Below are 10190 nucleotides of genomic sequence, written 5' to 3'. Positions count from 1 at the left end.
ATTTACCTCTTTATGCCTTTGTTGCAGTAGACATGTGTAAAATCACTCTGTGTATGGTGGGGATTCTATCCTTATCTCTACATATTATGAGTGCTGAGCTGTCATATCAGATTGGAGGAGGTGCCTTCAGAAAGTTGGGTTCCATTAAGCTAAACAACATCTGTTGCTCTGGGGTTAGCCCATATTTACTGTCAAAATTTGCTCAGAAATTTAGTACATATACAAGAACAGATAATGGTATTCCTGCTTTAGATCTTGCTTTTGCTTTGTCCTCTGGACTGCTTCACTTGAAAAATTTCAGAAAGAGGCTCCTCAATCAAAATAGACTCACACTCATGTACATCTGCCTCATATTAATAATGATGGCTTTTGACACTAAAACCAACCCATGACCAAACAGCACAGTTACAAATAGATCAGATCTTTGCGGTATTTGTACTAAAGTAGTAGGTTGGCATCCAGACCGTGGTATTTATTGTGAGGAATGTAGTACATGGTATCATGCGCAGTGCCAGGGCAAGAGTTCACATATGTATAATTTTTACAGTGATCACTCAGATGAATTTTGGGAGTGTCTTAAATGTAGGATACCAAATTTTGCATCATCACTTTTTGAAAACTCGTCAATTGCCGACTCAAATAATTCCATCTCAGATGTCAGCTCAGATCTGTCATTTTTAAAATCACCGACAGCCACAATCCAACATCCCCTTCATAGTAGTACTCCAACTGGAAAATCATCACACCCAGTAACATCGATTCAAACAAACAGAGCTCCTAAACAAATTCGAAGGAAACAAAATATCCAACATCTCAAAATCATTACTGCAAACTGCCAGTCTGTAAAAAGTAAAAAATTGGGTTTTCTTGCAATGTTAACAACTGTTAAGCCTGATATTGTGCTTGGTACCGAATCATAGCTGAAGCCACACATAAAAAATTCTGAAGTTTTTCCACCAGATTATAAAATCTACAGAAAAGATCGTAAACGTCGTACGGGAGGTGGGGTTTTCATTCTTGTTTCAAATAAGCTTACCAGTAATTCTCTACCGGAACTTCAGTCAGACTCGGAGATCATCTGGGCTCAGATCAAACAGGAAAGTAAACAAGATCTTATGTTTGTAGTGCCTACAGACCAGACAAGGACCTTAGTTGCATAGATGAATAAATCGTACCACCTTACTTATTGACAGTTGTAACAACACCATCATAGTTGGGGAGATTTTAATCTTGGAAATGTTAATTGGCAATCTCTACAGTTGATAACTGGTGCTACCCATGCAGATGAAAGTAACAAACTCCTTGACTTAGCAGACTCCTTTGGCTTTCAACAATTGATTCATGAGCCAACTAGAACTACAGACACTACTAAAAATACCTTAGACCTTTTATTTATAAATAATCCAACCTTAGTTGACAATATCAAAGTCATTCCTGGCTTTAGTGACCACTGTATCCCTTTCATTGATATAACAGCTACCCCCCCCCCCCCCCACCACCCCCGAATAAATTACAAAGAAAAAAGAAAGATACTTTTATTTGATAAAGCTGATTGGGCTGGTTTTAAATAAAAGTTAGTAAATTTTGGAATAGAACTAAATAAAATGCCCGATAAACTGAATGTCCAGGAGTTTTGGGATAACTTCACGTCTAAACTTGAGAGTTTGACAGATAATTATGTACCATCTAAAATTGTAAATGGAAAACACCACTTGGCTTGGATAAACACTGAAATAAAACAGTTGCTTAAAAGAAGGGATAGACAGTATGCCAAGTTCAAAAAGTCAAAAGGAAAGTACCTTGACAAACTTAAGAAGATGAAAGCACTTATACCAAAAGAAAACAAGAAAAGCCTACTGGAATTACATTAACAACATTGTATGTGATCCTACTGAACAAAACATGGAACTACCAAAAACTTTTGGAGTTTCATTAAAAGCCTTAAGAAAGACTCCTGTGGTGTTGCGTGTGGTGTAACAGGGTCTAAAGGCTCACGCTACTAGCTATCAGCAACAACAGCAACTGTTATATAACTACTATTTAATGTTCTACTATATGCTACGATAATAAATATATAAACATCAAAGTCTTTCTTCATAATTCTCTAACATATTTTTCTAACATATTCACAGTTATTACAAGAACTTCTATTCTTCGACATAATAACTTCAACGTTAATTGCCTCGGTCTTTATCTAACTAATTCATTTTGCGAGTATCGAACATACGCATCTAACCTAACTGAGTACCAGAATGATACTAAAGCTCTGCCTCAAAGTATGCTGTATTTAAGGAAAACTGTCTATCGGATGACTAAAATGTTTTTCTCGGAGCACACACGCAAATGACCATTAGAAAATAAACATGTCATAATTCCTATTTAGTCAGCTTGTCACAACAATTAGTAACTGAACAAAAACAACAATCATGACGTGGACAGAGGGTAGTTAACCAGGGCGAGATATCATGACCTGTCACTTTCTCATATGACCAAGTGCTGAAATTATTTTAAGTAGCATTCCGAAATTCTTTTGTGTGTGACTTATAAGTGACCAAAAACAAAATGAATAATGCTTATCTAATAAGTATAATGAATTCTTAAAGTCATTATACAACATGCACCCATTAGAGAAGATGGCATACTAAAGTCCAGTTCTCGTGATAAGGCAAATATATTAAACCATCAGTTTTCCTCTGTTTTTACCAAACCAGATGATTCTGTACTGCCAGACCTTGGTAACAGTCCTTACTCTGACATGAAAAATATTTCCGTTACTGAAAATGGCGTCTCTAAACTACTTAAAGGACTAAATCCCCATAAAGCAGCAGGCCCAGATGCCATAAAACCTAGAATTCTTAAAGAGTGTGCTGATGAAATAGCACCAATTTTCACTCTCATTTTCAATAAGTCCTTACAGTCCCGGCTCGTACCATCTGATTGGAATCAGGCAAATGTCACCCCTGTCTTTAAAAAGGGGGAGAAGTTCAAACCTAGCAACCATAGGCCAGTGTCACTGACATGCATTGCATGCAAATTTATACTTGAACACATTGATCATCTGGATGCAAATGATATTATAGTTGACAATGAGCCTGGCTTTCGAGTACGTAGATCATGTGAGACCCAACTTGTGGGCTTTGTTCATGTTCTTGTCAAGTCTGTAAAGGAAGGCCGGGTTGATGTCACGATAATGGATTTTAGTAAAGCTTTTGATGTAGTAGACCATAGAAGACTTCTCCACAAGCTTAAATTTTATGGTATCAGAGGCAATGCTCATCACTGGATAAAAGCCTTTCTCAGTAATAGAACGCAGAAAGTAGTTGTTGATGGTGCTATGTCGTCTGTAGCCACAGTTGATTCTGGCGTCCCCCAGGGTTCCGTTTTAGGGCCTCTTCTATTTGTTCTCTACATAAATGACCTCCCTGCCAGTGTTCGTTCGGATGTGGGACTGTTTGCTGATGACTGTATCATCTATAGAGTAATACGCTCAGCTGTGGACTCACAGACCCTTCAAGCAGATTTGGACAGACTGCCAGGGTGGAAGAGGAAGTGGAGGATGGCCTTCAACGCAGACAAATGCCACATCATGCACATTACCCCACCTAGATCTAAACCAGTCATGACTGACTACTTTCTACACAACCAACCCTTGTCTGAGGTCAAACAAGCTACCTATCTCGGTGTGGAACTTTCATTTAATCTCTCTTGGTCTCCACACATTAGCAAAATAACAAACAAGGCCAGTCAAAATCTTGGGTTCTTAAAACGAAATCTACATTCTGCCAAACCTGAAACTAAAGCAGCAGCCTACAAATCAATAGTCAGACCTTCCTTGGAATACTGTGCTTCTGTTTGGTATCCTTATCAATTACATGACAAGCAGAAATTAGAAAATGTACAAAAGAGGGCCGCTAGGTTTGTTACCAACAACTATTCGAAGTCGCCGGGTACTGTAACACAATTACTACAGCAATTACAATGGTAGTCCTTAGAGCGCAGAAGACAGAACATCCGTCTTTGCCTCTTCCATAAAATACATTATGGACTTGTTGACATAATACCTTCATAATATATGGATCCACTATTAAGAACATCCAGACATCACCATCAGCTAGCATATCATATATCACACTTATCAGCTGACTACATAAAGTACTCATTTTTCCCGAGGACAATAGTTGAATGGAACTCACTGCCGGTGCACTTAGTCAGTGCTGACTCAAACGCTGTGTTTAAGTCGGGACTGACTGGGTTACCACACATCCCCTAGACAGTACATATATGGTTTTATCTTAACAGTACTAACTCTCTTGTTTCTTCACCATGTACATAGTAGATTATGCAATGTATAGGCTTTAAGGGCTTGAGTAGGTTTTTGCACTATTTTTTATCACATTGTCAATGTCCTCCTGGGTGAATTGAGTAGCTTGGGAGGCTTGATAATCTTTCACTTTACTAACCCCCACGCATGGCCATTATAGTCCAAAAAGACTGCTTGCCATTATCGAAGATGATGATGAAAAGATATAAGTAAAATGTTACATGAACTGAGCTATTTTCCCATGTGTACGATACCACAAAAAACTACTTGAGTTGGACACCCTGGGTCCATCTAGTTCTAAAAGGTGATATCTAGTGAGTTAAGTAGTTAAGATCAGGGGATACATGATTTGGTGTTGGGGGCGTAAAATATTTGTAGTATAGCAATTTTTCGGGTGCATGCCCTCCCCATCCCCCGGAAAATTTTGAAAACAATGGATCCATTTGGTGCATTCTGGACGTTCTGAGGTACTTTATTTGTTATTTAAAAGGACATGTTGATGCCCAAGTCAGTTTATGTTTTAGATCATCATTATTTATCAATTTTTAGCTCTTTTATCTTTTCCTAAATTGATTTAAACGTCTCATATCACATATTCCGGCACTGCAAATGCATGGTGAAAGAAGGAACGAGGGGTTAACAAAAGTACATCTATAAATACATATTTTTTATTAAAATATGACACACACAGAGATGAAGTTGTGTTTTCTAAGAGAAAGTGTCACCTGGATTATTTGTCAAATTGTTTTCTATAGACCGTCAAAATATGACCCATGGATATATAATTATATCTGAACCGCACCTTTAACATGTTCACATATACATTAGAATCACCACAACCAGAGAGATCAAAAAATCAAAATGTGTGTAGTAGGTATTTATTTAAATCATTTATTTTAAACTATTCTTCCTTTCCGAATCGGGCGTATATGTATCTGATGCATTATAAGCCGGTGTGTAAATTTTCCACCTTTCAAACAATTATCATGTTAGCATGTTTATTTCAGAAAAGAATGAATATGTAAGCAAAGATTAATTTTGGAAATTGACAAATTAATAATTTTTCATTTTAAATTTATTATTTTGTCAAAATTGTTGAAGTATTTAGATATTTCAAACAGGTACAATACATAAAAGACAAATGAGACATTTAAATGCAGCATTCTAACACGATCCGATTCATTTTCCTTTTAAACAAAGAAGGCTGAAAACAGTGAATTAGGCCTATTATACAACAATTCATTTTTCTGACGTCACAATCATTACGTCATAGCTTCAAACGGCATAGCGGCGCGGAGGAAAATAAACCAATTGAAAACCGGCAATTATTTAATGAATGTCGCCAAGGATGTACTTTAAAATCCTTGGTAACGTGTTAGAATCGAAATAATATATCTCATTTAGTGATTTGCTCTTGAGTAATCTCATTGTTTGTCGTTGAGATGCGTATTATTTTATCACTCGGGCTGCGCCCGCGTGATATAATTCCTTCGCATCTGAACTCCAAGCAATAAGTTTTCAGCGACAAATCACTAAATGAGATATATTATTTCTTAAATAATCTAAAAATCCATAGAATATTAAGAATAATGTTTTATTCTTTAATTAAACAAATTATGCTTTTTTTGCCAGCTATTTCAATTTAAGATTTATACCTCACAACAAATAAAGTATCTTAAATATTTTAATTGCTCATGTTTAATTATATAAAGCGAAGTAACGTAATTCTACTGCAAAGGAATAAATGGCACAATCATGTCAAATCTAAAGGCACTGACCTCCAGATTTTGGCTAAAAATATCTTTCTTTAAAATTGAATATATTATAAATATATGAGCGAGCATAAGTTTTTGTTTCTTGACTATCTTAAAAATGCCAAATCAAGGGGAAAAAAAACAATCGAACCCGGGTCGCAGCGGCAATAAACATTATCTTGCGGTCTCGGCCAATACACAACGCAGGATACGTATCTAAAAGTCGTTAAATATAAAGCTTTATAATTAAAGCAGTTTACCTCCGGTATCCCGTTACAAACGCTTTTCAGTTTTGACTGGAAAAATTAGTAAAAACAACTTATTCTTATGTGTTTCCATAACTTATAATCATTCACTTAGGAAAAACATTAGTGATTTCCTGATATCTAAAGATTTTCTCTTTTTTTTTTGGTCGCACGGTCTGGAAGTCAGTGCCTATTTTAATTATCTCTTAATCATACCGTCGCTTATTATGTTATAGAAATAAAGGTTGAAGGAACGAATAAGTCTATCGGCATATAAATATTGTTTATAAGAGTTGGGACACTTTAAGTAAACATAAAAAAGAAAGCGTGTTTTAAACCAACAGCATTACAAATAAATGATGACAATTATTTTATTGTACGTGATAAACTTTCATTATTTTCACACAGACAGTTTATGTGCTTTTATCAATTAAAAACAGAAAAAAAAGAATTATTCAAGTTAATGAGTTTTGATAGAAGAGAATGTGTGTTTTTTTTTTACAAAAGAGGGCGGTAAACAACGTGTTTTAATAGAAATGTAGACTAGCTCCTAGACTATGATATCGTCGGGTTAGAGCAAAAACCTAGTATCTCTATTTTGAAAACTTTTCAGGAGAAGCAAAAACTGTATAATTTTTATGTGCCTTTTATTAGAGGAACAATCTTTTACACATATACTGGAAATAATATATTTTATGTTCTGTTTAAGTGGTTTGACAGTAAATTTAGTATTTGTGGAGTTAGAAGCAAAAATTGTTTTTGCACAAACAGTTTGTATATATTTCAAATATATTTTTTTGTGCAATAACCACGTATGTTAATAAACAATGTTTTTGCTGGAACTGCTACCCTAAAATGTAAACAAAATCAACTATGCAAAAACATTGCAGTTGCAAATACAGGGTTTTTGCTGGCTCATTTATGGTAATTCAAGTCCTAATACACTCCGCATAAACACTGCAGATGTAAGTACAGGATTTATGCTGTCACAGTTTGATTATATTTATCACTAAATCATTGCGCAAGAACAATCGCTAATAAAATTGAGTGGCTTATGCACTGACCATACTCATAAAAGTACTCGGTAAAAAACTGTGTAGAAACATAGTATATTCAGATAAGATATTTTGCCATAACAATTATTGCAGAATTTAAGAAAAAAATAATGACAATATATAGCATGTACATATACAACGTCATTGCTCAATTGATTGTCTATTAAACAGTGTGAAATGAAGAAAAATAACAGTATCTGAAGTACATTACTTTAATAAAAAGATAATTATGGAAGCACAGAGTAATTAATATTATGCGAGTTATTATAATTCTGATCTGTTCTTTATTCCTGGCATTCAAAAATAGTCAGTGGATAACTTCTTGTATTGCTCCCTTCAATGATAGTTCACTTTCAGGATCTATGTCTTCATTGCTTCCCTCAAAGTCTGGTTCTGCAAGCACTGCTTTTGACAATTTACTTGTCGGAAGAGAGAGACTTGTAATAATCATGAATCACTGGAAATAATTTTTTTTCTGCAAATTGCAAAGAAGTTTTTCTTTTCGGCGATTGATGTGGAAGCTTGCTCTTATACAGCTTCGGTTGTTGGTCTTTGGCTGGTAGTTGACTATCTTTTGTGAGTTGTATCCTCTCAAAATACTTATCAGTAATACAATATTTGAAGAACAAGCATTTGGATTATATTTAGTAAATCTGATCCACTTCATTTTCATCCAGTTCACTACTACTCCATTGTCTTAATGTGTGATCTTGATGTTCTTTAAGCTGTGTAAAATTAGAAAAATATTCATACTCTAATCCGGCAACAGTGTACGGTTTGCCACATCTGGCCGTGGTTATCACAGTGTCCCACTTGCTTTGACCGAGTATTTTGGTAAACTCATTGCAGCATGCGTGCTGTCGCACTCCATTGTGTGTTTCCAGATTCAAGAAATTCGAGACACATATGTTTAGTATTCTTGATTGTGTTTCCTGCGTGAAATAATTTGATTTCTGTTCTGTCCCTTGCATCCAACTATTATTCAACAGTTTCAGCTGATTGTGGTAGATTGTACTCGTAGAAATCTCACAGGAACCCCTCTTCTGACCACACGTAACATGAACTGTTTCCAAAACTGTAAACTGATAGATTAAAGTAACACAACTTCCTCATACAGTACATTACACTGTCTAAATTACAAGGTGTGTACAGAACTGATTGCACAACAATGGTGCATGTGTGAACCTTACTGTCTTCATTGGCTTGGATTTTGTCATTACTTTTCATCCCGAGCTGTTATTTTATATTGTTTGTGCTTTTGGAACTCTTCTTTCTCTTCTATCCTTTTTTAGTTATGTGGTACTTTGCACACATATTGCAATGATCATTTTTTTTAGAACATGGAACGAGAGATAAAACTCTTCATTAGATATACATCTGTACATTTTGACTGTTTTGAAAAGTTACTGTCGATAACTAGAACTGTCACAGGAGTGACGAATACCCCCACATTACGGTCTTGTCACAGAAGAATGGCAACCACAAGAAGACATGGCCTCAAGAAGGTGCAATTTAAATCGAATTTGAGCTGTATTTTATGATGTTACACCTGTGTACCAAAATTTATCTAAATCTGTCAAGCCTTTCGTGCGTTGCTGTCCGGCAACCATGAGTTTGGCAAATTTTAAGTTGGAAATGGGCCATAAATTCATAAAATTTGGTGGTTTGCAGCCAAAGTCGAACTTTCACTGGAATATTTAATGATTCCAGTGGTGGATGAATATCGCACAATAGCTTCAGTCTGTGATAAAAATATCAAATAATAAGAGAGGTACAGATAAAGTGTATCAAAACCAAAGTATAATTCCAAAAAGGGGGCATAATTCAGGATATATTGGTGCAAGTGTTATGCACCTTGTGTCATATGATGTGGGTGATGATGTGGAACAACTACTTCAAGTTTGAATTAAAGACATTTCATAATAACTGAGATATAGTGAAAATGCATCAAAATTAACCTTAAATTCTAAGTAAAAGGGGGCAGAGTTCATGAAAAATTGGTGTCAGAGTTATGCACCTTGTGTCACATGATGTGGATGATAAGCTGGAACATCTGTTTAAAGTTCGAATCAAATCCATTTAGTAATAACTGAGATAAAGTGAAAGTGTATCATAACTTTAACCTGAAATTCTAAGTAAACAGGGGGCCATAATTTATGAAATATTGGTGCAAGAGTTATGGCGGTTGTGTCATATGATATGGGTGATAATGAAAACCAACTATTTTATGTCTGAATCAAATCCATTTAGTAATAAAACTCTTCCAGGCACATAGATGTTATGGAGCAAAAACAAAATATCTAACCCTTGACCTGGAATTGTGACTTTGACCTTTGACCATCAGGCATAGGTGATGTGTTCAACACATCATCTGGTAACACACACTATTTTGACCGTCTTCAGTGTTAGTTTCCATCACTATGTTACTTTGCACTGCATCTTCATTATTTCTTGGACTTTCTGGTGTTATTTCATTGTCACATGCACTGATTTTCAATGTTATTGTCTATCGCGTCAACTTTATTGCTTGCATTTCTAGCTCAACTGATTTATTGAGAAAAGAAAAAGATGAGTTATTGCCATCACTGGATCGTCTTCAGCGTCGGCATTGCCTGGTTAAGTTTTATGTTTAGGTCAGCCTTTCTCCTTAACTATCAAAGGTATTGCTTTAAAACTTGCAACACTTGTTCACCATCAATAGCTCAAATTGTACAGCAAGAAACATAACTCCATCCTGCTTTTGCAAGAATTCTGGCCCCTTTAGGACTTAGAAAGTCAGATTTCTTGGTTAAGTTTTGTGTTTAGATCAGCTTTT

Source organism: Mercenaria mercenaria, chromosome 8, assembly GCF_021730395.1.
Source record: "Mercenaria mercenaria strain notata chromosome 8, MADL_Memer_1, whole genome shotgun sequence".
Taxonomy (NCBI): Eukaryota; Metazoa; Mollusca; class Bivalvia; order Venerida; family Veneridae; genus Mercenaria; species Mercenaria mercenaria.
The sequence above is the reverse complement of the archived record's forward strand: the minus strand, read 5'-3'. Positions refer to the sequence as shown.